This window comes from Pinus tabuliformis, chromosome 3_2 (genome assembly GCF_031772625.1).
Source record: "Pinus tabuliformis cultivar Carrire ecotype Pingquan chromosome 3_2, CPIR1, whole genome shotgun sequence".
NCBI classification, from domain to species: Eukaryota; Viridiplantae; Streptophyta; class Pinopsida; order Pinales; family Pinaceae; genus Pinus; species Pinus tabuliformis.
The window spans coordinates 710,048,562-710,075,574 of NC_142302.1; the positions used below are offsets into that span (position 1 = coordinate 710,048,562).

The 27,013-nt window shown below is 37.0% G+C and overlaps 1 pseudogene; it reads right to left on the bottom strand.

Moving 5' to 3' along the window:
* Positions 1 to 4,586: 4,586 nt before the first annotated feature.
* LOC149182623 (serine/threonine-protein kinase STY13-like) overlaps positions 4,587 to 27,013 on the bottom strand; it is a 30,368-nt pseudogene continuing 7,941 nt past the window's right edge.

Below are 27,013 nucleotides of genomic sequence, written 5' to 3' on the forward strand. Positions count from 1 at the left end.
ATTTTTTATTGCGCACATATAATGGTTTTGTAATGGTGTGGAGAGGCGACGACAAGGATGTCAAAGAAATATGTAAATGATTCTTTATATTTGTTTTTAGTGAGATGAAATAGTATTGGGCAAATGTAAAAAGAGTTGTTTTAGTGTGATTTTTTGGATTTTCCGATATTGGAATGGTGGAAAAAATTGACGTGAAATTTTGATTTGTGTTATTTAAACTAAATTTTTTTATTATATATGGATTCAGCACCGTGCAAAACCCCTAAGGCACTTCGATTGCACAGGATTACTCACCAAGCTTGTGATTTCAATAAATTTGTGCCAGATTTTAGAGAAATTAGACCAAAAAAACCTACTGTAAAAGCGTCCAAAAAATCGCACTAAAGACAACTCCAATGCAAAAGGGTGTGATGATCATAGGATTCCAAGAAATATATCAGTGGTGGTGTTTGGGATTTAAGGGTGAGGGCAATTAATTTTTTGGTTTTTTCATTTTAAGGATGTTCAGAGAGAGAATTTGAATTTGAATATGATATTAATAATGTTGAGAATTGACTCCAATGGGGTGCTTTCCCAAAATGATGAAGGGATAGGTGGTGTTATTCTTTCACATGGGGTATTAGCTCAGCATGATTGGGATTAAATGCGTTTTATCCTCACTCGGTGGCTCGTTGTATTTATGAGCCTCCGTTGCAGTCGTTTGTCTTGGAATCTCAGCGTGGAAAAATGTAAACATTGGGAGCAAGGTGGCATGGGGCGGAGGCACAAAGGTAATGTTGAGGCCGTTGAAGCAGTTCTTAACTTGACACAAGTTCTCACTTCGGTAATTCAATACAAGTTTGTTTATTTTTAGGTGTTTGTTTATTCAAGCGACAATAAGGAAGATCGTGGAGGGGAGGCGGAAATCAAGGACGAGAGGAGCATGAGGGGGACAGAGAGTTGGACCCTCCTTTGAGGGACTCGCCTAGTCGAGTGAATTTGCTTGCTCCTTTTGATTCTAGAGAAGCTCAAATCCACTTACTCTAACGCACTGTTGAACAACTATCTCAAGTCCAGAATGAGGACAACGTTGAGTTGGTTGAGCGCTTATCAGTCATCTGCAAGAACCAAAGACGTATCTTAGACCATCAGGTTGCTCTGCGAAGGAACCAAAGACGTAACTTAGACCGTCAAGTTGCTCTGCGAAGGAACCAAAGGCGTCCTTAGGCCTATATGGACAGTTTCAAGACTCGCATGACTCACATGGAATCACACATCCACGAAGCCTTTCATCATCCAGAAAATGTTGCCCAAGTAACAAAGGTCAACCCCACTTCTCCTCCTTAGTTGCTTGAATGATTACTAGTTCTTTATACTTTTTGGGTAAATTTCTAGGTAAATTTTGCTCATGGAGGGTTATGGATGTAATGAGGTCTTGTTTTGTAAAGTTTCTCTTTTGTTTTTTTGTATCTTAAGGCCAACAAATCCGGTCGAAGTGAGGCCAATTTTGCCTCTTTCGGAACTCCCCATGATGTAATATTCTTATGATATAATGAAAAAATGTTGACTTACCAAAAAGAATGTTGAGAATTGAATTTTGATTAATTTAGATAACTTTTATGTTTAACATGAAATAGACGTTGTAACAATATATTATATGAGATATTGTAGTGAAATGTTAAACAAAAAATAATTATCATTATCCAATTTTAAGGTCATGGGCAAGCCAAACACCAAATTGGTGTATGAGACCCCCCTATTTGTGGAACAAGGGACCCACCTCCATGCAACGATTTGACTGCTAACTCTACAAAGGCATACATACTCTACCCCCCTCTGGTTTTGAACCTATGACCTCTTAGGAGGAAACACATGCTCTTAACCATTAGGTTTAATTTGAAAAGTAATAAAAATACAAGTCAATTCAATTCAATTTATTATTTTAGAATTTTGTTTTTATTAATAAATTTATAAAAAATAACAAGTGTAATATGTAGAGTTGTTGTCTACTACATGTTTTTTATGCAAAAATATTTGATATCAAAAGTTATTGTAATTAGGATAAAAAGAATACTACTATTATGTAATAAAATTGTCTATATTTATAGCAATTTTTAAGCATATTTTTCTAAATAGATTACTATGTTGAACAACAAAGTTACTTTTATACCAGCTACAATAAATGGAATAAAAGACAAACACATATTATTATGAAACTTATTTAAAATATATCATAATTAATATTTTTGAAAGATTTCAAATATAATTTTTATATTTACAAAATATATAGTGAAAATTGACTATTCAAACATATGAATTATTTTATTATGAAATAAAAAATTACTTGCTTATAATACCAATGTATAATTTAATTAATTTTTAGAAGATATAAAGAGTAGTATAATATAATTTTATAGACAATTTTTCATGTTTCATTATAAAATAAATATAATAAAATTTCATTAATTTATAATTTTAATCAAATTTCATTAATCAAAACCAATTTAATAATAAATTATTTGAAATTTTTATAATATATCAAATTTCTATTAATTTATAATTTTAATTAAATTTTATTAATATAATGATTTTTTATTTTTGTTAAATTTAAAATAAAATAATAAAATATTTGAAATTTTAATATATATGAAATTTTATTTATTTTTTAATTTGAAATATAATTGGAAAAAAAACATTATTAAAACAAGTGCAATATGTAGTGTTGTTGCTTAGTACCTCGCTCTTATGCAAAAAGTAATTGGATTTTGAGATGAAATGAGTACTACAATATTTGAAAAATAAAAATAAAAAATTAGTCTTACATCAAGGATCTTGTTGACACACATTATCAAGATGTGCCAAACATATTTATAATATAGTTATATTTATTAATAATATCATATTATTATAAAATCATTATAAAAATTATATTCATATGTTTATAAAATTATTATTTTAAATTCAATATAAAATAAACTAAAGTAAAATTCAAAATTAACTAATTTGGTTTTTGATCTTTAATGTTCCTTTTTTATAATTCTTTTCATTTTTATTAATGGACTAAATTCAATATAAAATAAACTAAAATAAAATTCAATATAAAATAAACTAAAACAAAAAAATTAACTGATTTGACTTTTGATCTTTAACGTTTCTTTTTTATAATTCTTTTGATTTTTATTGACCGTTGGAATTTGTCGTTGCATTTCTAAGATTTATATACTTTTGGTCTGTTGATCTTACTCATCATCCTGGTCCTGATGATGAACCTAGATCTAGGTTCGAAACGCGTCGACCCTTTGTTATCTATGTGTTTTCTCCAGAAGATCTGAGCATTATATCATGAATCACAGAAGCATACAATCTCAGAAATCTAATTGTTACAACAATGCAAATATAAATGGCATACATGATCAAACCGTGCAAAAGATTGATTTTAAAGTTTTATATGTATCCTTTTACATTGGACTCTAAGAGAAAGCATAAAGCCTATCAGTAGCCATTGTGTAAGATTTATGAGAAGCTAATATAAACATCACACATATAGCAAGTTTATGTAAACAGTACGAATTTGTAGAGTACTAATTTGTAGAGAAGACAATCCAAAGTGCTTTTCTTCAATCCTCATTTGCATTAAATTACAAACTCATCCACCCACTTTATTAAACACAATACTATATATAATTGTAACAAATATTATATATTTAAGAAATTAATAAAATATATTATATTTAATGAAATCCTTGTGAAGGATTAGGCTACTATTGGGCTTGGAGTATGCCCTAAAACTCCCTTTGTTCGACTAAGAGCTCGTCTTCCTCAGACTTAAGGAAACATGTTAACGACGCAAGACCTAGAGGCATCTGGCAGGAGTGAAAGTTTGCCCCCTTAAGGACAACCAGTGGGCCATTCTAGGTGGCATGGTTTTCCTTGCATAACAGTGATGAGTCAGCCTGCATTCGCGGATAGCAACCAGAGATGGTTGTCCTCACTATTGGTTTGACAATTGAGATACGATAGGGTTTCCAACCCTGTGAAAAAAATATCGGGCTACCACTAACAGTTTGACACCGTAACATTTATAGTGAAGCAAGGTACACGCACCTATCTTGGAACACATTAGACTTTATTGTTATTGTTGTACACTGAAAAAATCCCTTCTTCATGCATTTAGTTAGTGATATACAAATTGCACTGAAGTTTTTAATAAGTTTTTTCTCAAAGCTTGTGGAGCCATGAAAGCTCCTCACATCAAAAATGCATCTAAGTCATTTAACAAACCCTCTTACCCTTATGACATTATTTATAAATCTTATTAGGAAGATACAAATCCAAGTAAATGATCGCCATTTTATAACCCATTAAGTGACCAATGTATTAACTATATGAATCAATTTCAAGGATGTAGTGCAATGGTTAGTTGGAGAGGTTTAGTCCCTGTAGATCTTGTGGTCCAATCCTGCCTATATATAATTGAAAGACAAAAAAATAAAAAATAAAAAATTAGAGAGTAGTATTAACTGTATGAATCAAGCTTCTTTCAAAGGTAACGATTAATTTCTAGAAAGATATGTACAAACTCTGGATAATTTTTGTGAATGTGACTATCATAGATAATATAATGCATGAAAGCCAAATTTGAGAGCAAGCAAACCATACAAGAGTCTTCGAGTGAACTCTGCTTGCGATACAGAGAACCTGAAAATTTGAAAGTGATAGAGACATTACATTACATTATATTTATTTATATTGCTAAGAAATTGCTTCTGCAACATATATGGGATGATAAATTTGCAGGTTTAGGCCTTAGGCTTGGTCTTCGGTGGATTGGCGACCATCTGTGCAAAAGCAGCCACCCTTTTCTAGGGCGCGCACCAATCTATAGTAAAATGCATTGCAACCTAGAATACCCCAAAATATTTATACAAAGAAAATTAAACTCGAAAGTTTTAATAGAAAGAACAGACTGAGGATTTCAGCAACGTCTCCATAATGAAAATATACAGTAGAAATACATAGAAATCTACAAGAAGTAAAATTATGAAACCGTATGTTGGATTAAACAAATACGATGACAAATCGGGCAGGCTTGAGCTTGGGCTCGCCCCAAGATGATATCCCATGATTTGTCAGAGTCAACCACCAGGACGCTCGAACCCATGACCTTGTTGGGTATCCATGACGCACAGAGTGCTTGCTTGATGATTTTATTTGAGGTTGTTATGGGAATTTTGTTGCAGAATTGTTAGCCCAGGAGGTAACTCCTCAAATTTAATTGTTATATACAAGAGGGAGTGAATGTGCATTTCATCTCCCGATGACTCTCCATTTCCTCTATTATTTATTTACATTAATTACAGTTGTTCACCCAATCCCTATGATTAGGTGTCAACATTCCCCCCCTTAATCTGAAGGGATGTTGGTGAGTCCAAGCATCGTTCTGAATCTTTCAAGCTTTTCTCTTCCATGCGCTTTGGTGAAGATGTCTGCAATCTATTCATTAGTAGAACAATGGCGAAGATGGATTTTTTTGGCCTCAACATGATGTCGAATTAGATGATATTTTGTATTGATGTGCTTCGTTCGATCATGGAACTTTGGGTTCTTGGCCAACTTTATTGCCAAGGTATTGTCAATCATGAGTGGAGTCGATTGTACTTGTTTTACCTGCAAATATTCAAGAATTTTCCTGAGCCACACAATTTATTTTGTTGCCTCAGCTGCTGCCACATATTCTGCCTCTGTTGTGGAATCTGTTGGAACTGATTGTTTGCGTGATCTCCAGGAGACAGCTCCCTACCCAAGACTCATAGCATAACCTGAATTAGATACCCCAATTTCTTTATCTCCATCGAATTCTGAATTAGAGTATCCAATGAAGCTGAAGTCGCCCACCTGTGTATACTTGATTCCAAAGTCTTGAGTTCCCTTCAAGTACTTTAGAACTCTTTTTGCAGCAGACTAATGTCCCTCACAAGGCTTTTGCATAAACCTGGAGAGGATTCCAACAATAAACGAAATGTTTGGTCTGGTAGTAGTTAGGTAGTTAAGACTTCCTGCAAGTTGTCTATACTTTGTTGCATCCTCAAATTCTTTTCCTTCAATGGATGTGAGCTTTAAGTTTTGTTCCATTTGAGTAGTCAGAGGATTGCATTCAGTCATGCCAAACCTGTTCAATAGATCTTCGATGTACTTCTTTTGAGAAAGGAATATGGACTTCGGATGTTGAGTTACTTCAATACCAAGATAGTAATGAACATAGCCCAAATCAGTCATTTCAAAACCTTTCCACAATTCCTTCTTTATGGATGCAATGTAGCTCTCATTGTTCCCTGTCATCAAAAGATCATCTACATCTACCACAAGACATACAACTGTTTTGCAAACCTTCTTAACAAACAAAGTTGCATCATCAAGATCATAATGTTTGAAACTGAGTTTCAGAAGATGCTCAGTTAGTTTTTCATACCAGGCTTGCGGTGCTTGTTTGAGGCCATACAAGGATTTCACAAGTTTGCATTCTTTATGTTCATGTCCTTTCATAGAAAATCCTTCAAGCTGGGACATAAAAACATTCTCTTTTAGATCTTCATTTAAGAAGGCAATTTTTACATCCATTTGATGGACTTTCCAACCGTTATGAGCTGCTAGGGAAAAGAGTGTTCGAATGGTATCTCATTTTGTTGTGGGGGCAAAAGTCTCCTCGTAATCGACCCCTTCCTTCTGTGCAAAACCTTTTGCCACAAGCCCAGCTTTGTGCTTGTCAAGTGAGCCATCAGCTTTATACTTGTTCTTGTAGACCCACTTGCTATTAATTGGTTTGGTTCCTAACGGAGGATCAACCAGCTTCCAAGTGTCATTCTTTATCAGGGCATCATACTCCTTTTGCATTACTTCTTTCCATTCATCATGAGAAGCAACTTCTTTGAAGGAATTTGGTTCAAAATCTATAGACAAATTCAATTCACAATCATAAGAAACATCCATATCAATATGATCCAGATTTAAACAGGAACGCAATAAAATACAGAGATAACCATAAAGACAGATATGCAGCGGAAATAATACTTCATTTCATTACTGAAATATGCTTACAAATAGAAATAGAAATAACCTAGCTAGGGCGATGGTAGCTTATATCTGAGAAGAGATGTGTCGTCTACATGCCTCTGAACTATCTTACAATGAGGCTCGAAGGCCTATTTATTGTTGAGAAACAATGGAAAACCCTTAACATTCCAAAACCTAACCCTAGAAGATGAAACGCCAAACTATGGGCCCCGTTTGGGTAAATTGGTACATCAACTTCCCGGGGTCGTAACTTTGGCATACGATCTTCGTTTTACGCGCATGATAACCCGTTGGAAAGATCTCTCTGAGGACTACAACGGAAAGCGGGAGCTAGATTTCCCAAAAAACGTCGTTTAGGGCCTCAAAACGGCTCCGGAAGTTTAGGACCCGAAAAACTGCTAAAAATAGTAAACTGCGCTATAATTAAGGAAACTGAAAATGTTGAGAGGAACAATGGTGGGGGTCCAGGTGGACTTGGCAGGTGGCCACCAATATCCACCTGGATCATTCCTCCCCCCTTAGGAAGCAATGGTCCCCATTGCGTTGAGTTCCTCCATGAGATGGGGAAACTTTTGCTGAACTTGGTCCCTGGTGAGCCACTTGCCATTGTGAAGGAGTTGGCCTGCTTTGACAACTCGATACAGTTGAATATTCTGTTGGCGAGTATTCTTGATCTGTGTGTCCATGATTCGATCAGTTGCAGCTTGTTCCATGCAATCTGGATTTAATTATGTGGGTGTGAGTTGTTCTGCAATGTCGGATGTATCTAGCAATGGTGGAAAGTATGGCCGCAGGCGGTCCACATTGAACACTGGGTGCAGGCCAAGGAATGGGGGAATGCTGAGTTCAAATGCATTGTCTCCCACAGCCTTAGTAATGGTGTAGGGACCATATCGGAGTGGTCTCAGTTTCCGATAGGCTCCAGTAAGGCGTTCCTTTTGCAAATGCAACCAGACTTTGTCGCCCACCTGAAACTTGTGTGGCACCCGATGTTGATCATGTCGCTGCTTGTACTTGGCATTTGATTTCTCCAGAATGTCATGGACCTGCTGGCGAATATGTTGGATGTGTTCAATGAAGCTGGTTGCCTTGTCTGTTTCGGACTGGACATGAGTTGAATCTGTGTGAGTAGCTGCAAGTGGCATGGCCACATCAATGGGGCATAGTGGCTGGAATCCCAAGCCCACCTGAAAAGGGCTGTGGCCAGTCGAGCTATGAAGAACTCGGTTGTAGCTGTGCTGAACATAGGGGAGGCTCTCGTCCCATGTGCGTGGATGCTTTGAGTTGTACATGCGCAGAATGTGTACAATCATCCTATTGACAACCTCTGTCTGGCCATCAGTTTGAGGATGGAAAGCTGTGGATTTAGTGAGTTTGGTGTCTAGCATTGACCAGAGGCTAGACCAAAATGTACTGAGGAACCGACTGCCCCAATCTGAGATGATAGACTGTGGGATCCCAAAGTGCACCCACACTCGTTCGAAGAAGAGTTTAGCAGTGGCTTCTGCTGTGATATTCTTCTTGCAGGCTGCCATAATGGCCATCTTCGAGAACCTGTCGACGACTACAAAAACACAGTCATTTCCATGCTTAGTGGAAGGAAGGCCTGACATGTAATCCATGGAGATGGATTCCCAAGGTCGACTAGGGGTAGACAGCGGGTTATAGAGGCCTTGCTTCTTAATGGTCGATTTGGCAATGGCACAGGCAGTACATGATCTGATATACTTCCCGACATCTTGTCGAAGATTCGGCCAATAGAAATACGTTTGCAGTACTGCCACCGTTTTCTCGACCCCGAAATGCCCAGCAGTTCGACTATAGTGTGCTTCCCAAATCATCTTGGCACGCTCGCTTGAAGGAACACAAAGGTGACCCAGGTGGCATAACAGGGCATCCTGGAGGTGAAAATCTGGAACATGCCGACCCTCCAAGAGTGTCTGGTATGTGTGGCCAAATTTTGGGTTGCTTTTGTAGAGAAGTGGCCAATCAGAAGTCTCGTGCCCACAAGAGTTGAGCACAGTGGTTAACGCCATGATCGGTGGTCGACTGAGGCAATCTGTAACATTATTGGTGCTACCCTTCTTATATTTGATATTCAAATGGAACTGCTACAGGTATGTAGACCACTTCTGATGGTGATCATTCTGCAATTTCCCTTGGGTCTGTATGAACTGGAGGGGTCGATGGTCTATGTGGATGACCGTTTCCTTCCCCAAAATGTAATGCTTCCATTGTCGGCAGGCCTGCACAATGGAATACATCTCTTTATCATAAGTGGGATACTTCCGGACTGTTTCTGAAAGTGTTTCACTGTGATATGCCACTGGATGCCCTTGTTGAGTAAGGACTGCCCCAATAGCATAGTCAGAGGCATCTGTCTCGACCTCAAATGGTTGTTGTAAATCTGGTAATGCAAGCATTGGTGCCGTGCAGAGGCGATCTTTCAACTCTATGAATGCCTTCTGTTGAGATTCAGACCAAAAGAACTTTGCTTTCGCTCCTCCCTTGGTGACTTGACTCAAGGGCCAAGTGATATGAGAGAACCCCAACACGAATCTGCGGTAGAAGTTGGCAAGACCTAGAAAGTTGCGGAGCTATGTCAGAGTGGTTGGAGATGGCCAATCCCGAATGACGTGGATCTTGGCTGGATCCACATGCACCCCCTGTTCATCAATAATGTATCCTAGATATTGAACCTGGGTCATGCCAAAAGTGCATTTCTCCAATTTGGCACATAGCTTGTGTTGCCGCAGTGTTTGGAGAACCTGTCGGATGTGGTGGAGGTGCTCTTCCCAACTCTGGCTGAAGATCAGAATGTCATCCAAGTATACCACTACAAATGAGTTGGTGAATGGCCGCAAGATGTCATCCATTAGCCTCATGAAGGTTGCAGGAGCATTCGTCAATCCAAAAGGCATAACCAACCATTCGAAAAGGCCCTCCTTGGCTTTGAAGGCAGTCTTCCACACATAAGAGGGTTCGATTGGTACCTGGTGATATCCTGACTTTAGATCGATCTTGCTAAAATATTTTGCCCCCTTTAATTGGTCCAAGAGGTCATCAATCCGTGGGATCGGGTACCTATTATGGACAGTGATCTTGTTCAACGCCCGATAGTCAATACAGAGTCTCCAAGTCCCATCCTTCTTCTGTACCAACACGATCGAGCTCCCACAAGGCGATGAACTCGGACGGATGTGACCTTTCTGCAGCAGCTCCTGAATCTGCCTCTTGATTTCATCGTTCTCCAGAACGGAGCGTCGATAAATTGGTCCATTGGGTAGCGGCGCACCTGGGGTCAGATCGATGGAGTGCTTGACCTGACAGTGCAGAGGGACCCCTGCGGGGGAGGTGAAGATGTCCTCGTATTCCTCCACGACCTTGTCCATCTGTAGTTGTCGTGCAGAAGGGCCCTGTTTGGAGGCTGTGGCCACCGTCTTCTTCTTTCCTTGAGGGCGTATCATCAGGAAAACAAATTTCCCGGTTTTGGAAATGAGCTTACTGCATTGTTTTGCAGTAATCAAAGAGATGGCGGTAGATGGTGCTACCTCTGGTATCCTGTACAACTTGTTTCCCAATGTAATAATAACAGCACGGGGCCTTGATTCATACACAGCATGTCGCTTCCACAAGTATGGTTGCCCTAATAATACATCACAAACTTCAAGGGGAGCAATGTCACACAATACCTCATCCGTGAAGGGCTTGATGTTGTATGGAAGGCGACACTGCTAGCTCACACGAAGATCCCGTCCTTGGTGAAGCCACCCGATGGTGTATGGTTGTGGATGTGCTGTGGTTGGTAAGCCCAACCGCTTCACGACCTCTGTCGAAATGAGGTTCTTTTGGCTCCCGCTATCGACAATGAACTGTAGTGGGGAGCCCTTTACCCACATCTGGGAGTGGAAGAGACGCTCCTCCTCCTCTGGATCTTCGGGTTCATTTTTCTGGACCTTGGCGGTAGCAACAGTGGCGTTGGGATCTGCATCAATGATCTGCTTCCCTTTGTCATTCCCCTTGTCGGGTTCTGACTTAGAGTCGGAACATGCATCTGATTCTGAAACCTTTAGCTCAGCCACCAGTGACTGCTTGGCCCGACACTCACTTGTGTTGTGAGTGGAGCTCTTATGGAACTCACACCATTTTCCCGTGTCCTTTTTCGGCTTCACGGCACTGTTCTTTGCTTGCAGCTTTGGCGGGTTGTCTTGGGATGCTCCGCCTTGGCTTTGTCCTTTGTTCTGTGGTTTAGGGGCACCTTTCCCTTGCTTCTGATTCGTAGATCCAAAGTCTCGCTTCCTTTGTTTAAACTTCTGCTCGATCTTGACGGCATATCGACATGCTGTGCCAAGCGAGGAGATGTTCAGGAATTCTATTTCTTCCTGGATGTACTTATGCAGGCAACCGCGATATTTGAGTATCAAATGCTGCTCCATATCCTTGATTCCCAACTTTGTGCGAAGGGTATGGAAAAGATTGGTGAACTCCGGCACGTCTTGGTCCCTTCCCTGCTGCAGCGTGGTCCACTTTATGTATTCATCCTCATAGCTTCCGACAGGGTAGTACTGCTCCTTGATGGCATCTCGGAATGAATTCCAGGTGGGTGCGGCTGAAAATAGTGAGCCGATATTTTCATCCTTCTGTTCGCAGTAGGTTTCCCACCAGTCTTTGATGTGGGGGGCTGCTTTGAGAAGAGCAAAAACAATCTTTTCCCAACTCGAAAATTCATGAACAGAAAAATAACCCTCTAGCAGATTTAACCATTTATCTACGACATCCGCATCTATCTGACCCTCGAATATGGGGATTTCAAAATTAACTTGTACCTTAAAGGGCGTGGCGTTTCCAAAGTAGCTGCTGGAAGCCGATGCGTCGCCTCTAGGTAGCCGCTGAAGGATCTGGGCAAAACTATCCATCATCGTGTTCCGTTGTCGCTTGAGGGCTTCTTCGAGCAAGATTTTGATAGGATCTCCTACCCCCTCGTCTTTCTTCTCATCCGCCATGGGAGGTCGTCGGGATTTGCGAGGCTGGTCTCGCAAAGGTTCGACCAGTTCAAGCCCTAACTCCTTATATCCCGACCTCGTTGGGGACATGCAAAGAAAAACAGAGAAAAAACAGACCGCTCTGATACCACTGATCCGGATTTAAACAGGAACGCAATAAAATATAGAGATAACCATAAAGACAGATATGCAACGGAAATAATACTTCATTTCATTACTGAAATATGCTTACAAATAGAAATAAAAATAACCTAGCTAGGGCGATGGTAGCTTATCTCTGAGAAGAGATGTGTCGGCTACATGCCTCTGAACTGTCTTACAATGAGGCTCGAAGGCCTATTTATTGTTGAGAAACAATGGAAAACCCTTAACATTCCAAAACCTAACCCTAGAAGATGAAACGCCAAACTATGGGCCCCGTTTGGGTAAATTGGTACATCAACTTCCCGGGGTCGTAACTTTGGCATACGATCTCCGTTTTACGCGCATGATAGCCCGTTGGAAAGATCTCTCTGAGGACTACAATGGAAAAGACGATTTTTTACCTAAAAAATCACGAAGCTAGATTTCCCAAAAAACGTCGTTTAGGGCCTCAAAACGGCTCCGGAAGTTTAGGACCCGAAAAACTGCTAAAAATAGTAAACTGCGCTATAATTAAGGAAACTGAAAATGTTGAGAGGAACAATGGTGGGGGTCTAGGTGGACTTGGCAGGTGGCCACCAATATCCACCTGGATCACAATAGGTGAATCAGAGTCATCTACATCACCTCCATGTTGTCGAGTTGAATTTCTAGTTCCTGTCTTTCCAACCTCATCAGGATGAATACTTTCAAGTGTCTTTGTCAGCCACTTTGGGGAACCTTTCTGAGATGGTCCAGGTTGCTCCGTTGATTGAGTTGGGACTTAATCAAGATTGAGTCTCCCAATTCTGTCAATCACATCACTCAAAGTATCATCTGTTGTTGGAGTTTCATGCGGGGGAGAGAGTGCTTCAGAAGAAGATTCCACAGGTTGATCTAGTATAGGAATCCCCCCTTCAAGATGTGGAATCTGATTATCAAATTCTTGAAATGATTTTGCATTTGCGAATCTATCCAAGCGATCAATTTGTCGCTCAACAACATTGTCAGTTTTGGATGATTTAAGAAAGATTACATCTCAAGATACAACAAACTTTTTATTGACTTCATCATAGAGACGGTATGCTTTGGAGGTGTTTGAATACCCCAGGAAGATACACTTATGACTTCTTGCACCAAGTTTGTTTCTATATACCTTTGGTATCAAGGCATAACATGTGGAACCAAAGACCCTGAGATGCTTTATCAAAGGAATCTGCCCATACCACATTTCATAAGGAGTCTTGTTTCTAATAACATTAGATGGACATCTATTCTTTACATATACAGCACATAGAATTGCATCAGCCTAAAAAATCAAATTTACATTTTTGAAAAACATCATGGAGTGGACCTTATTTAAGATTGTCCTATTCATTCTTTCAGCTACTCTATTCTGTTGGGGATTATAAGGCACAGTTGTTTGATGTTTGATCCCATGTTGGCGAAGATAGTTTTCAATCTCATTTGAAGTGTATTCTTTTCCATTATCGGTGTGAATAGAGCCAATATGAGATTGTGCATCATTTTCAATCCATGTATAAAAGTTCTTGAATGTTTGAAAAGCATCAGATTTGTTCTTCAATAAATAAAGCCAACACATTCTGGTGTAGTCATCAATAAATGTCATCATATATTTATTTCCATTTGCAGAAGGAACGGGCATTGGACGGGCATTGGACCACATAAATCTGAATGAATGAGTTCAATTTTTCTACGTGCTCTGGAATGTGAATCATGAAAAGATTGTTTGCTATGCTTTCCTAGAATGCAAGCATCAAATTGCTTAAGTTTCCTAGGAATTGTAGGCAAACCAGTAACACCATTTTTCTTCAACAAGCGGAGGCTGTCATAGTTCAAATGTCCAAATATAGCATGCCATAATAAACTTGATGGAAATGTACCTTCTTCATAATGAGAATTGTATGAGGAATTTTGGGCACGAGCAGAGGTACCCTGCAGCTTGAGAAGCCTTTCTTCTTCTATCCCCATCATGACAAGTGAGTGGTCTGATGCTTTTCCCACCTCAAGCTTGCCATTAAACATATGAATGGAGTGTCCTTACTGGCGGATGTGGACCAAGGAAAACAAGTTTCTCCTCAGCTGTGGGAGATATAGAACATGATGCAGAAGAAAGTCTGGAAGACCAGGCAATTTAAGCCTGATTGTGCCAAGCCGTGATGGCTTGAGTTTTGATTTGTTTGTAAAGTATACTGCTCCATCAACATTGTTAGTAAATTCTTCAAAAAAATCTCTTATAAAACTCATGTGGCAAGTTGCTCCTGAATCAAGCAACCAGTCATTTTTCCAAGAAGCAAGTGAGGCATTCAATAAGTCTTCATTTACTCCAATATTACAGTGTGCCACAACATAGTGAGTGGATTCAGGTGCTTTACCTTTCTCTTTGTCATTAGTTTTACCTTTGGGTTGGTTTCTTTCCTACTCAATTATGTCCCAAGGCAACTTGCATGTGGATGCATCATGTGATCCATCTCTTTTGCAGCGTATGCAGTGCAAATCTAACTTTTCTCCTTGAGAGTGTCTGCCCCCCCTGCCTCTGAAATTTCTTCCTCTTCCTCTTCGACCACCTCTTCCTCTAGAAGAATATTGAGCAAGATTCTTTTCTCTATGTGCAAGGCACACAACCTCTTCAGAAGACTAAGGAGTTGTCTTCTTCCCAAAAGCTTTCTCTCTTTCAGCAAATTTTTTCACAAGGGAGTCAAAGGTAATATCTTTGAGGTTTCCATTTGCTTGCAATGACTCAAGATAATTTGAGTAAGTGGGATAAAGTGCCTTGAGAAAAGCTATCAGAGGAATATCCAGTTCAACATTAGTGACTTTGATATCATACATAATAGATTTTACTTCTGATGCAAGACCAAGAGGATCATCATTTTGTAATTCAAGGGTGAATAGTTTAATCATGAGTTGAACAACTTCAAGTGCAGAGTGTGAGTCATAAAGTTCCTTCAGTTTTTGTAAGGCTTCGAACGCATTTGAAAATGGCGAAATATGGCGACTGACCTCTTCATTTACCGATGCTGCAATCAATGCATAAGCCTTACTGCTCTTATTTTCCCAAATGGCGAATTCCTTGTCTAAGGTAGGTTGTTCTGGCTCTTTGTCTCCGTTTAACATGCACTCCTTTCCACAGCTCATTAAAAATGAGAGTGTGTTTGATTTTCCGCGACCATTCTGGATAGTTCTCCTTCCCGGTGAGAACCACTCCAACTATAGAGATCAATGAATGCATTTAAATGTGTACTATGTAAAAAAAATGCTCCTCTACTGGCAAAAATTTGCACTTGTTGTGTAAACAAAAATGTAAAAATATTATTCTGATATGTAAATATCAGAGGTATATATGGCGGAGGATTTTTGACGGGGAGGTATATATGGTATGGAAACACAATATTAAAATGCAGTTTTATATATTAAAACAAAAAACAAAAAAACAAAAAAACAAAACAAAACAAAACAAAACAAAACAAAAACAAAAACAAAACAAAACAAAACAAAAAAAAACAAAAAAAAAAAAACAAAAAAAAAACAACAAAAACACATGTATTAAAAACCGAGAGTGGGAGAGGAGTGGATTCGGACTGCGTTAATGGGAAGCGTTACAAGTATTATTGAACACAGTGATAAACAGTAAAACAGAGTGTGGTATGTGGATCAGTGTGGTATACCATCTTTGAGCACGAAGCCAATGCTCGCACCGCGAGATTTGACATCCAAGGCTCCATCGAAAAACAGTGTGGCTGGAGCAGCAGGAGGAGTTACCATCGCTCCCATCTCATCCATGCTTCCCCCTTCGTCGACACATTTAGCGAAAATTCGTATGGACGAGAATGCACATATGGAGGGAGCGTGAATGGAGGGTTCCACTGCGCAATAGGAGTAAGGGAGAAACCGCAACAGAGAATAATGGTGGTTGAGAGGGCCGCAAAGGGTGGTTCGATAGCTCAGGAAAGTCTCGCTTCTCACTGCGTGGGGAAATCGGGCTGAGAACCACGAAGCCCTGCGGTAAATTGTAGGTCTAAGAGACTTTCTTCAGTAAGACGTTCTCATGTTGATGCCTCCTAGAAGGCATGTGAAACATCCAGGCAGTCAGTTTCAGAATCTTCTTTCAAGGTCCGAGCTTTGGGTGGTGGAGCCTGGTCAGACGGAATTGGTTTTTCAAAACCATTAAAAGATTTTGAAGAAATTGTTCCGTTTATATGTAACGTAAATAGTCCCCCAACTAATGAAAATAAACCAGAGGGCAGGAGCAGAAATAATCGGCAGAAGAGTTGCATGCCTAAAAGAGCACCGTCAGACTTGCTTGGGGAGCAGACTCGGCAGAATGGGCAGAATAGGCAGAATGGGAGTTACAAAGTAGAGAAGCCAAAAATGTCGTTGGCTCTGATACCATGTCAAACCAGGAGGTAACTCCTCAAATGTAATTGTATTATTCATTTAGGTTGTTCATTATTATATACAAGAGGGAGTGACTGTTCAGTTCATCTCCCGATGACTCTCCATTTCCTCTATTATTTATTTACATTAATTACAACTGTTCACCCAATCCCTATGATTAGGTGTCAACAGGAACTCAAGGTTCTTAGCAGAGAAGAGAAGAGGGTGTTGTGTGGAGAAGACGAGGTAAGCTTTTTGGTCTTTTTTAAGGACAATTCAAGCAAGTCATTGAATGAAATGATTTTGCAAGTGGGAGTCAGTAAAACATATTCTTTGAAAATTTAGGTAAAAATAAAGAAAAATACGAAGAAAATCAGCAAAATTAATAAAGGAGAAATACGAAGGAAATCAAGAAGAGGAAATCAGTATAGGATGTTTTTGTTTTAGTAAAAGCCCAAAAGATAATGTAATATGCAAAGTGACTATTTTTGTTTGAATAAAAACTTAGAACAATATTAAATTGTATTTTGAAATTTTATTATTTAAAAATAAATAAATAAATCTTATAAATGATTTTAACACCATATAAAATAATAAATTTTGATTTTTTAAAAACTTAAAAAATAGATTTTAATTTTTAAAAATTTATTTTAATAAATGATTTTAACACCATATAAAATAGGAAATTTTGATTTAAAAAAAATTACAAAATAAATTTTAATTTTTAAAAATTTATTTTAATATGAAATTTTAATGTATTTTTTATTTTTTACCCAAAACCAAAACCAAAATGACAAAATGTTCTTCCTATTAAAAGAATATAATTTTATTATCTTCAAATTAGAAGATGAATTCATGAAACAAAATCAATAGTTTATGAATGTCACATGGTTGTCATAATAGTTAATAGGTACAATAAATTAAATAAAGGATACTTTTAAGTGAGTTTAAACCTATGCACATCAATGTATTTAAATTTAAAAATTTGTTCAATTTTTAAAACGATAAAATTTAAAATTTAAATTTATGATTTAATTTATTTAATTAATTACATTGCAATTTCAATTTATATATTTTAAATATAAATATAAATTTAAATCAATATAACATATATTATCTATAAACTAAGATAAATATTAATTATTGATTTAAATGATTTCTTAATATATTTTAAACAATCTAATATTATCTGTTTAGAATGAAATATTTTACTTCATTTTAATATAAACGTTAGAATATTTTGAAGATGCTTTAGATGAAATTTAATGATAAAGATATGTAATTAAGCTAAAACTTTTTGTAATGAAGTAATATTCAAATGTGTAAATAATGTGTTCCATTTTTTTATCAGTGTTTGTCATGGCATATTTGCTTGTTGACTACATTAGTTTAATAGTTTAGTATTGGTAAATCCAAGTTATAATCTTTAACTTTGAAAAACAAATAATTATTTTTCAATATTATTGAAAAAAATATTTTACATTTGATTGGACCATAATTTTGAAGGTATAGCCTTTGTGCCATGTGGATAACTGCTTTAGCTTATTTTGCTATAATTTATAGATGTAATTACAATATTTATGCCATGATTTTTAAATATTTGTGCAATGATTTTTCATTATTAAGCTTCATAATTAAAATCCTTGAAAATAGTTCATACTCATGAAAATAACCTATTTACCATCATTTACTCCTCACCATATGCATTTACCATTATTTATATTTTCTTTAATGGTTTAACATTTAGGAGTAAAAGTGTAAATGTGCCAACTTAATAGTGGTTACTACCCACCAAAAATTTATGCAAATCTATATTCCTTATTATAGACAATTAACTTTTCTAGTTCATATATCAAATTGCAATTTTTATAAATACATAACATCCACTTAAATAGTAAGACTAAGCTGCCCTACAACACTTATTTAATATTGTATAATTATTAATAAAAAATAGAACTATCAACTATTTTTTTTAAAAGAAATTTAAGTATTTGTCATAACTTTATAATGACAGTTCTCTCAATATTCTATAAATATTCTTAATTAAAATATAAACTTTAATTAATATATATATATATATATGAGACATATAAATCTATATACTTTTGGAATTTTTTACTAGTTAAATTTTGACAAAAATAAAAGATTGGTCAAAAAAAAATCTAAATGATTAACAATAATCGTTATCCCATACTAAAATCCACAAGTTCGTAAGTCAAAAAAATATTTAAGGTTGAGAATGAAACTGAGCAACAAATAAATGTTGCCCTCAGAAAAATCATTGTGGCAATTCGATTTTCAATTGCCTTGATTGTCTCGTGCTAAAATCACAATTTCACAAATCAAATAATTTCAAAGATTAAAGGTAGTTGTGGTCAGAAAAGTAGTCCAAAAGCATTTAAGTAATTTGATTGAGTTATAAGTTTTTATTTGGGTTTAAATAATTTAAATTAGTTTTTTTCCTATTTAGAAAAAAATTAATTATAAAAATTTAAATATATTAAATTAATGTAAATATTAAAAATATATTTTAAATAATTAAAATTTAAAATTTTGCTAAAAATTATTTCGTTTAATTTAAAAAATAAAAAATAATAATAATTAAATTGAGATTAATGTTCCCAAACAGCAACTATACATTTTTAATATGTACTAAATATTAGATATTTTAATATTTTTTAACTAAATCTACAATTACTACTTGAGTTGAATATTATGCATTATAATTATTTTAAACATAAAAAATAATAAACTTATGTAATGTATAATTTAATTAAGTTTTAGAAAATAAAAAGAAAAATATAATTAAATTTTATAGTGAATTTTTATATTTTATTATAAACTAAAAATTATAAATTTCATTAATTTATAATTTTAACTAAATTTAATTAATATAAATTAAGTTAAAAATATAAATTGATTTAAAATCAGCTTTTTATTTTTGTTAAATTAAAAAATAAAGTATTTAATTATATATTAAATTTTGATTAATTTATAATTTTATTGATATAAGTTAATTTACACATATAAATTGATTTAAAATTGGTTTTTTATTTTTGTTAAATTTATAATAAAATATTTGAAATCTTTTTCTTTTTCTCAGTAAAACTAAATCTATTAAGGGAACATATAGTACAATGCGAGGTTACAAACAAGAGAAGCATGAACAAAGGCAGCCGGAAAGGATTGGTAGTCCACCTCGGCTCCTAAGAGAGAAAGAGTAGAGAACATTGCTGAGCAAGAAGAAGCAAGATGAACAAAAGAGCAGGATCTGAACAGAGGATTCTACCCAACATGGGCAGAATCCACTATTCTGCATTTTTTCCCTTTCTTTTTACCAACTTTGACCCACTCAGGAGGACTTTGCTGAGCTGGCCTGATTTGCAAGCTGAGATGAGCCGACGGAGAGGTCTCCTTGTCTGAGTCCGAGGTGGAGGAGTCATGGTTCCTTTTCTGTGAGGCTGGTATGACGGACGAATGCCCTGGACCTGCCGGGGACGGATCCGGTTCTGACACTGCTGCCACACCTTCCATATTCTCTTCCTCTTCATCGGAGCTGAAGTCACCATCGTCCATGGGAGGAGGATCATGAGGCTTCTAGCTTTTGGATTTCTGCTTAGTATTGGCTTTCTTCTTTTGGGCTGGCATCGAGGGACAAGAGCTCTGAAGGTGACCTGTGTGATGGCAGTTGCGGCACCGAAAGGCTGTATTCTCGTAATCCAAAATTTGGGTCCAATGAAAATCTCCAATTTTGAGATTGATCAGGTCCGGGAGGCCTTTGCTTATGTCTATTTCTGCACAAATCCTGGCAAAAGTGTATAAGCCCTTTTCCCCTCTAGAGATGTCTATGTCTAAAAGGCGGCCTAGGGAGTTGCCAATCCCTTTGAATACCTCAAAGTGCCATAGATTCGCTGGGAGGTTTGGAAGCCTGACCCAGATGGGGAGTTTGGTGATAACTGCTGTAGAGGGACCGAAATCTGGGAACCAAGGAGTGAGGAATAAACCCGCTGCTCCCCAGAACCATGGGCCATCAGTTAAGGCTTTTTGATAGTCCTCATCGGAGGCAAACACTACGATGAAAAATCCCTTTGAGCATAGCAGAATCTTGCAGTTGTTGGTCCAGTTAGAGTGGATCCATTGGTAGAGGTCTGTTGTGCGCGGCCATAGCCCATTAAACCTGCAGATAATGCCATGTTCCGCAAAATGCTGGGTTTGCTCATCTAGCGAAGGATGCATTATTTCTATGGAGGGGGTTTCCTCCATTTTATCCACTAGAAAAGGCTTGGGAGCTTGAGCAGGTGGCGCTGATCTCTTAGGCAGCTTCGCATGGACAGCGTCCTTGTAAGAAAACGCCTTAGCTGAGGATGACTGTCCTGCAGCGCATCCTCTTAGACGAAGGGTAAGAGCAATGGAGGTATTTCTCTGAATGCTGTAAAAAGAAAAATATTTGAAATCTTAATTATATATGAATTTTTTATATATTTATTTATTTTTATTTATTTTTAATTGGAAAAAAAAAAACATTATTAAAACAAATGTATATGCAAAAAGTAATTGATAACAAATATTAAATGCATGAACCAATTCATAAATTTAATAATGAAACGTATTTGAATACGCAGAAAGTAACATAAGTAATTAATGGACTAAATAACCTTGGAGCAAAATAGAGATAAGTGCATAAATAATTTTGGATTAAACATTAGCCCCAACATTATTATTTGTTACAAAAGTTAAGAGTTTATTGAAATGTGTTTGTGCACATTTTATTCCATCTTTAGCATATGGGACCAAATAAGGAGAGAATACAATGTCTAGTATTATATGATATAAATAAAATAAATAATTTCTTAAAAAGCTAATTATTGTAACAAACTATTTATTTAACTTTAGATTTATATTTATCTTAATTCAACAACAAACAAATAATATATGGTAGAATTTCTATGTTGAAAAAATCAAATTCATATGTAATAAAATATCTATTATCAAATGCACTGAGAGGTGCAAAGGAACTCTGATAGGAGGAGTGGGGGAATGTGGAAGGCAATAGTTTGCACATTATTGTTTGTAGTATTTCGAGCTTGCAGAAGCCAGAGATCATATGCCACTTTATCATCTCAATATAACCATTCAAAATCTGTGAGTAAATATTATGCATAATACCTTGTACCATCAAATTGACCATTCGATCAAAATGACAAATGCACATATATAACATAATAGCATGATGCAGTCATATTGCCCTTAAGTATGCATAAATCTGACAGCAGTGTGAAATTTGATGAATTTTCCATACAATGTGTAAATGATTCGGGCAACCTACTTTCCACTGTAACCCAAACGCATCAAAATTATTTTTAAAAACCACTAAAAAAAAATATAAACCCTCCCAGTGGTACGTCCCAGTTTTTGGAGTCATGCCCTTTGTCTGTACTTCAATTCTATTAACCCCAAAATTCACAATCTTGATATACTTGTCTGTAGATATGAGCAAATTATCAAACTTCATATCCCTATGAATAAATCCAATACTCTGCAGATACTCCATGCCCCTTGCCACATCCAATGTGTGCTTCACTGCTAATTTTAAAGGCACTGAGCGGTTCTGTCTCCTGCTAATTTTAAAGGCCCTGGGTGATTCTGTCTCTTTGCCATAGACTGCCTCACAGAACCCCCCTTGGAATGCTCCAATACACCAAACCATAGGTTTCTTACAACACCCTGTGAATCTCACCACATTCTCATGCCTCAGAGTGGCGAGCATCCTAGACTTCATGTGTGAATTGCTGCTCCAAGATTTGGGTTTTCTCTGTATTATCCTTCGTTCTCTCAAGGATCTTCACTGCAACCTCCTCATAATTGTAAGTACCTTTATAAATATTACCAAATGCCCCATGTGAAAAGGACGACCCGTGTTGAGCTTTCTTAAGTCAATGGTACACTCATCATTTTCCTCAAGGCCATCGGTAGGGCACCTATCATCCATAAGCGCATGTGCAAGGCCATCTTCTCCAAGGGTATGAGTGGCTATGTTATTATGTGATGTAGCCTAAGCCACACATACCCACAGTATGCAAATAAAATTGCATGTCACACTATGTCCCAAGAATTCCAAAATTCCATACTTAGGGAAACCTTCCATAACCCAAGGTTTAACTCTCTTTAATTAAATGCTTAAGTGGAAGCTATTTAATCATATATTAATCAGATTACACCCGTGGATTTCCTTACTGTCCGATCCACAACAAACCTAACCAATCACTATCAATCGTGTGTTGCATAGCTGACGTATTCATTTCAACATTTGACTTTATGCGCTCCAAATCTCCACGTCGATCTGTCTCGCTTGATCCAATGACTATCACGTCACCCGCTCACCAACTAGCTTGGTTGATCTCCACCGTTGATCAATCTCGCTCGATCCAACGACTATCGCACAATCTTGCATGAAATCATGCACGACCGATATCAGGTCGAGAGTGCACGAGAAAAGTAGTTTTCTTGTGCTATGTGTCGGCCGCTAAGGGTAATCGTGTGAAATTTTAGAATACCACTTACAGCTTTTAGGGCGTGTGAGATACTGCTTACCACCTACGAAGACCGCTCCATCATTCTGCACGTTTTCCACCCTTCTGTCAACACATGCCTTGATGTGATCCATCCATCTATTAACTTAATCTCTTGCGATAAGATCTCTGCCGCTCATCTTCCATTAATCTTGTTCATTGATCCGACTGATCCAACGGTTCCTGTGCACTGTTGCTTCATTACTTCTTCCTTTCACTGATTTTGATCTTCGATTGCTCTTCCGCTTGACTCCTTCCTAAACTTTGTTCTGCGTATTATTTAAACACTACCACTCCTGAGCTTTGATTTGGTTATTCAATCAGACTCCAACACTGTCTGATCATCACAATACTCCTCTGAGCACTGTCCTCTCTCTCGAATTCTTTTTGAATTCCCTGCACACTTATGTTATGTAGAATTACTCTAATCCACACACAGTTTATAATTCAATTACTCAATACACACCACACAAACTCAGAAATTGCACTTTTGTATTAATAAATAAATATTTACACAATGAATTCCTTCTCGACCTGATCTTCTATATCAGTGGCCTTTCCTTTCCTGCCCGTAGGCTTACAGTCAAACCCTATCTAATCTCTGAACTCTAATTCTCACTCTAACTAACTGACTCTCTCTATGCCTTTTAGGCTTACATTTATACAAAAGGTTCTGTTAACCAATTCTGGTTCAGATCCTTAATCTGTTGAACTAAATCCCAAATATCCTCTAAGTCCACTTTTGACTCCACTGATCCCTAAGAATCCTCTCTAGTTCCACAAACCATGAAACCAATTTCTAATCTAAGATTTACAATTGATTTCCAAATCTCTCAATCCTCACTAATCACTCATCATCACTCATGTTCTCCTACATTTGAGAGCATTTACAAATATCCTCACAATATCTAATTAATTCCTATTCCAATCACTCAAAACATTAATAATTACATTAATTTGATACATAGGAATCCAACTTCCTTGAAAACACAAGACCCCTAAGTTAACTAGAATATAATGAAATTGCTGAGCTGGATGCTCCTGCATCGGACTCCCAAGGTTAAAATAATCATGATCTCCTGATCATGTGCTTCCGATCTTTGTCCTCTTGGATCCCATACTTTGTTCTGTAATTTGTCTTTGGTTACTACTGTTGTTTGTTGTTGTTTTCCAGGTTTCTACACTTTATGTTGCTTTGCCCCACTAACTATGCTTTCACAGTCTGTTGCTGTCTTTCTCTTGCTGTTGCTTGACCTTCTTACTGTTGCTTTCTTCTGAGGCACCTTCATCATCAATCTTATTATTCTTTCAATCTCTGTGTCCAATTTATCTTTTGACTGATAATTACTTTGCCATTTGTTGTTGTACTCTATCCACTCATCTTCAAATTGTTGTTTACTGTCTTCTCTTTGAAGTTGTTGGATTCTTACTACCGCCCTTTCATCCTTACCCTCTTATGACTTTCCAAACAACCTTTGTTCAATAGCTGCATATTTACTTTCAAGAAATAAATTATCCTTCAATTCCATTTGTACTTGATTCCTCTAAAATACATCACTATGTTGTTCATCAATTCCAACATATTTTCCTTCCTCTTCCTTGACAACCCTCAATAATTTTCCTTCACTTCCTTGACTGATTCTGACAATCAGTTTAACTTCTTCAAGCATGGTATCTTCATGCTTTTCTTTTTCCTCATCACTATGTCCGACCTGGCAACTTCCAGTCTTCTTTAGTTCTAAAACTGACTCTTCAACTTGAAACATGTCTGTCTCATTTTCATCAAATCCTGTAATCATAAAACAATTGTCATAATTAAAAATATAAGGCCTCATTACCTTTTCCCTTTTTGGCAACATCTCAGTATGTTGCTTTGAGTTTTCCTTCAATTCCTTTGTCAACACATCAGTATGTTGATTTAAACTCTCCTCCATATCATCTGTTTCAATGATATCTCTTTGCTCTGGTTCACAATAATGAAATCCTCCTTCTGTAATGTCAATTTGCTGAACTTTTATTACCATTCTCTTTTCCTTATGATTTTCATTCATGACAATTTCTTTGTCTTCCTTTTTCAACAATTTATCCCGAGTCCTCTGCTTTTCCAACTTCCTTCTTTGAAAGTCTAATTTTCTATATAACTCAATAATTTCAATTGGAATAGAATTTGGAAATTTCACACAATTTTCCATACCTTCCTTTGTTATTGACCAATCATCAGATGTCCTTTCTCCCTTTGCTAAATCTTTTGCATAGTCTTCTTCTTTCTTCAATTCTGTGATTGTCTTTTCTTTGTCTTGAGACAAATCTGCCTCCCCTTCTTCTTCAATACACTTTGCCTTGTTGTCTCTCTGTAAACCTTCTTCAAGAGCTATCCTTGCCCCATCATCTGCATTAATATTCTCCTGCATTTGTTCTTCATCAATAACATTAATCAAATTCATTAGATTACCTCTCTGAGACAATATTCCTTCATTCTTCATCAAAATAAGATCCTGATCTTCCATCTCTATGATAGCTTCAAATGACTTTCTTCTCTCATTAAGTAACTCATCCATCGACTCTTTCTGTTGTAACCAGTCAAATTCTTCCTCTTCTGAGAAATTTTCTTTGTCACCTTTTACTTCAAGATCTTCATCCATCCTGAAGACATATTCACAAAGTTTCTTTTCTCCTATAATACCTGCAATCATACACAAATTATTAGTTTTAAAAACATAATACCTTGTGGTCTCACTTGATGCTTCAGTCATCATATCTCCTTGCTGTCTTGAATTCTCACAATAATTCATAAGATCTTCCACAGATCTCTAGTCTTCATCTTCACCCAGAACTTCACCCTGTTCTGCTTCACAAATGGAAACTTCCATTTCCAACTCAGCTTCTCTGAGTTTTTCCACCAGCCACTTCACTTGCCTCTGTTGTAGCCTTCTCTGTAACTTAGGCCACTTCACTACCTTTTTCCTCAAGACCCAACCTTGTCTTTGGTTTTCCTCTAGTAGCATCCTTAATACATCGAGTTGTTCTTTTAACTCCGCAATCTCCTTGTCAAGCTCCTCTTGACTCATTCTCTTGCCATTTGCCTTGGCATCCTCCTTCTTCACTTTTCTTTTGTTGTGGTCTTCCTCAGAACCTCTGTTATCTCTGTTATGACTATCAGTAGTCATCTCCTTCTCTATCTTCATGAGTTTCTCACTCACTTACTATGAGTTGCATTAAAGCCTCTACAACAGCAAGTCCTCCCTACTTCCACTTACCTCACCAAGCTCTCCTTTGTACTTGATCTTTTGGCAAGCACTTGGTTCTCTATTCTCTCGAACCTCTTTAAGCACTTCTTGTTGGGTGTGGAGCTTGATTATCTTCTGTATTCAAAGGTATCGCCGCATCAGACCCCAATTCGAAATGGGGCGGCAACGCCGCTCGTAAAATATTCACTGCAGGGGGGGTCTGGGGGGGGCGCTGCGACCTTTTTGGGGGTAGCACCCCCGAAGCTAAGAATAGATGTAAAATTGCATTGTAAAAGTATAGTAATTTCTAGTGAATCCGAGCCATTCATTAGGCGGAGATCTGATAGTAGAAGTTATGTTTAATTTAGGGTTTTTTGCCCTAGAAGGCAACCCCTCACTATATATGAGGGAATTGTATAGCGTTTATGTAGATCTGTATTCTGAGTGAGGAAGAGAGAAGAGATTGAGAGCGAAGAGGGAGTTACAGTGGATCTACTATAGGTTGTATCTCTTCAGTTTGTTGGATAATATAAAAAGAAGGACTGGCTATTTCTCCGTGGACGTAGCCCAAACTAGGTGAAACACGTATATTTGTGTCTCTCTTGTTTTATGTGTTTTCTGTGTTTATATTTCTAAAATATTTTAT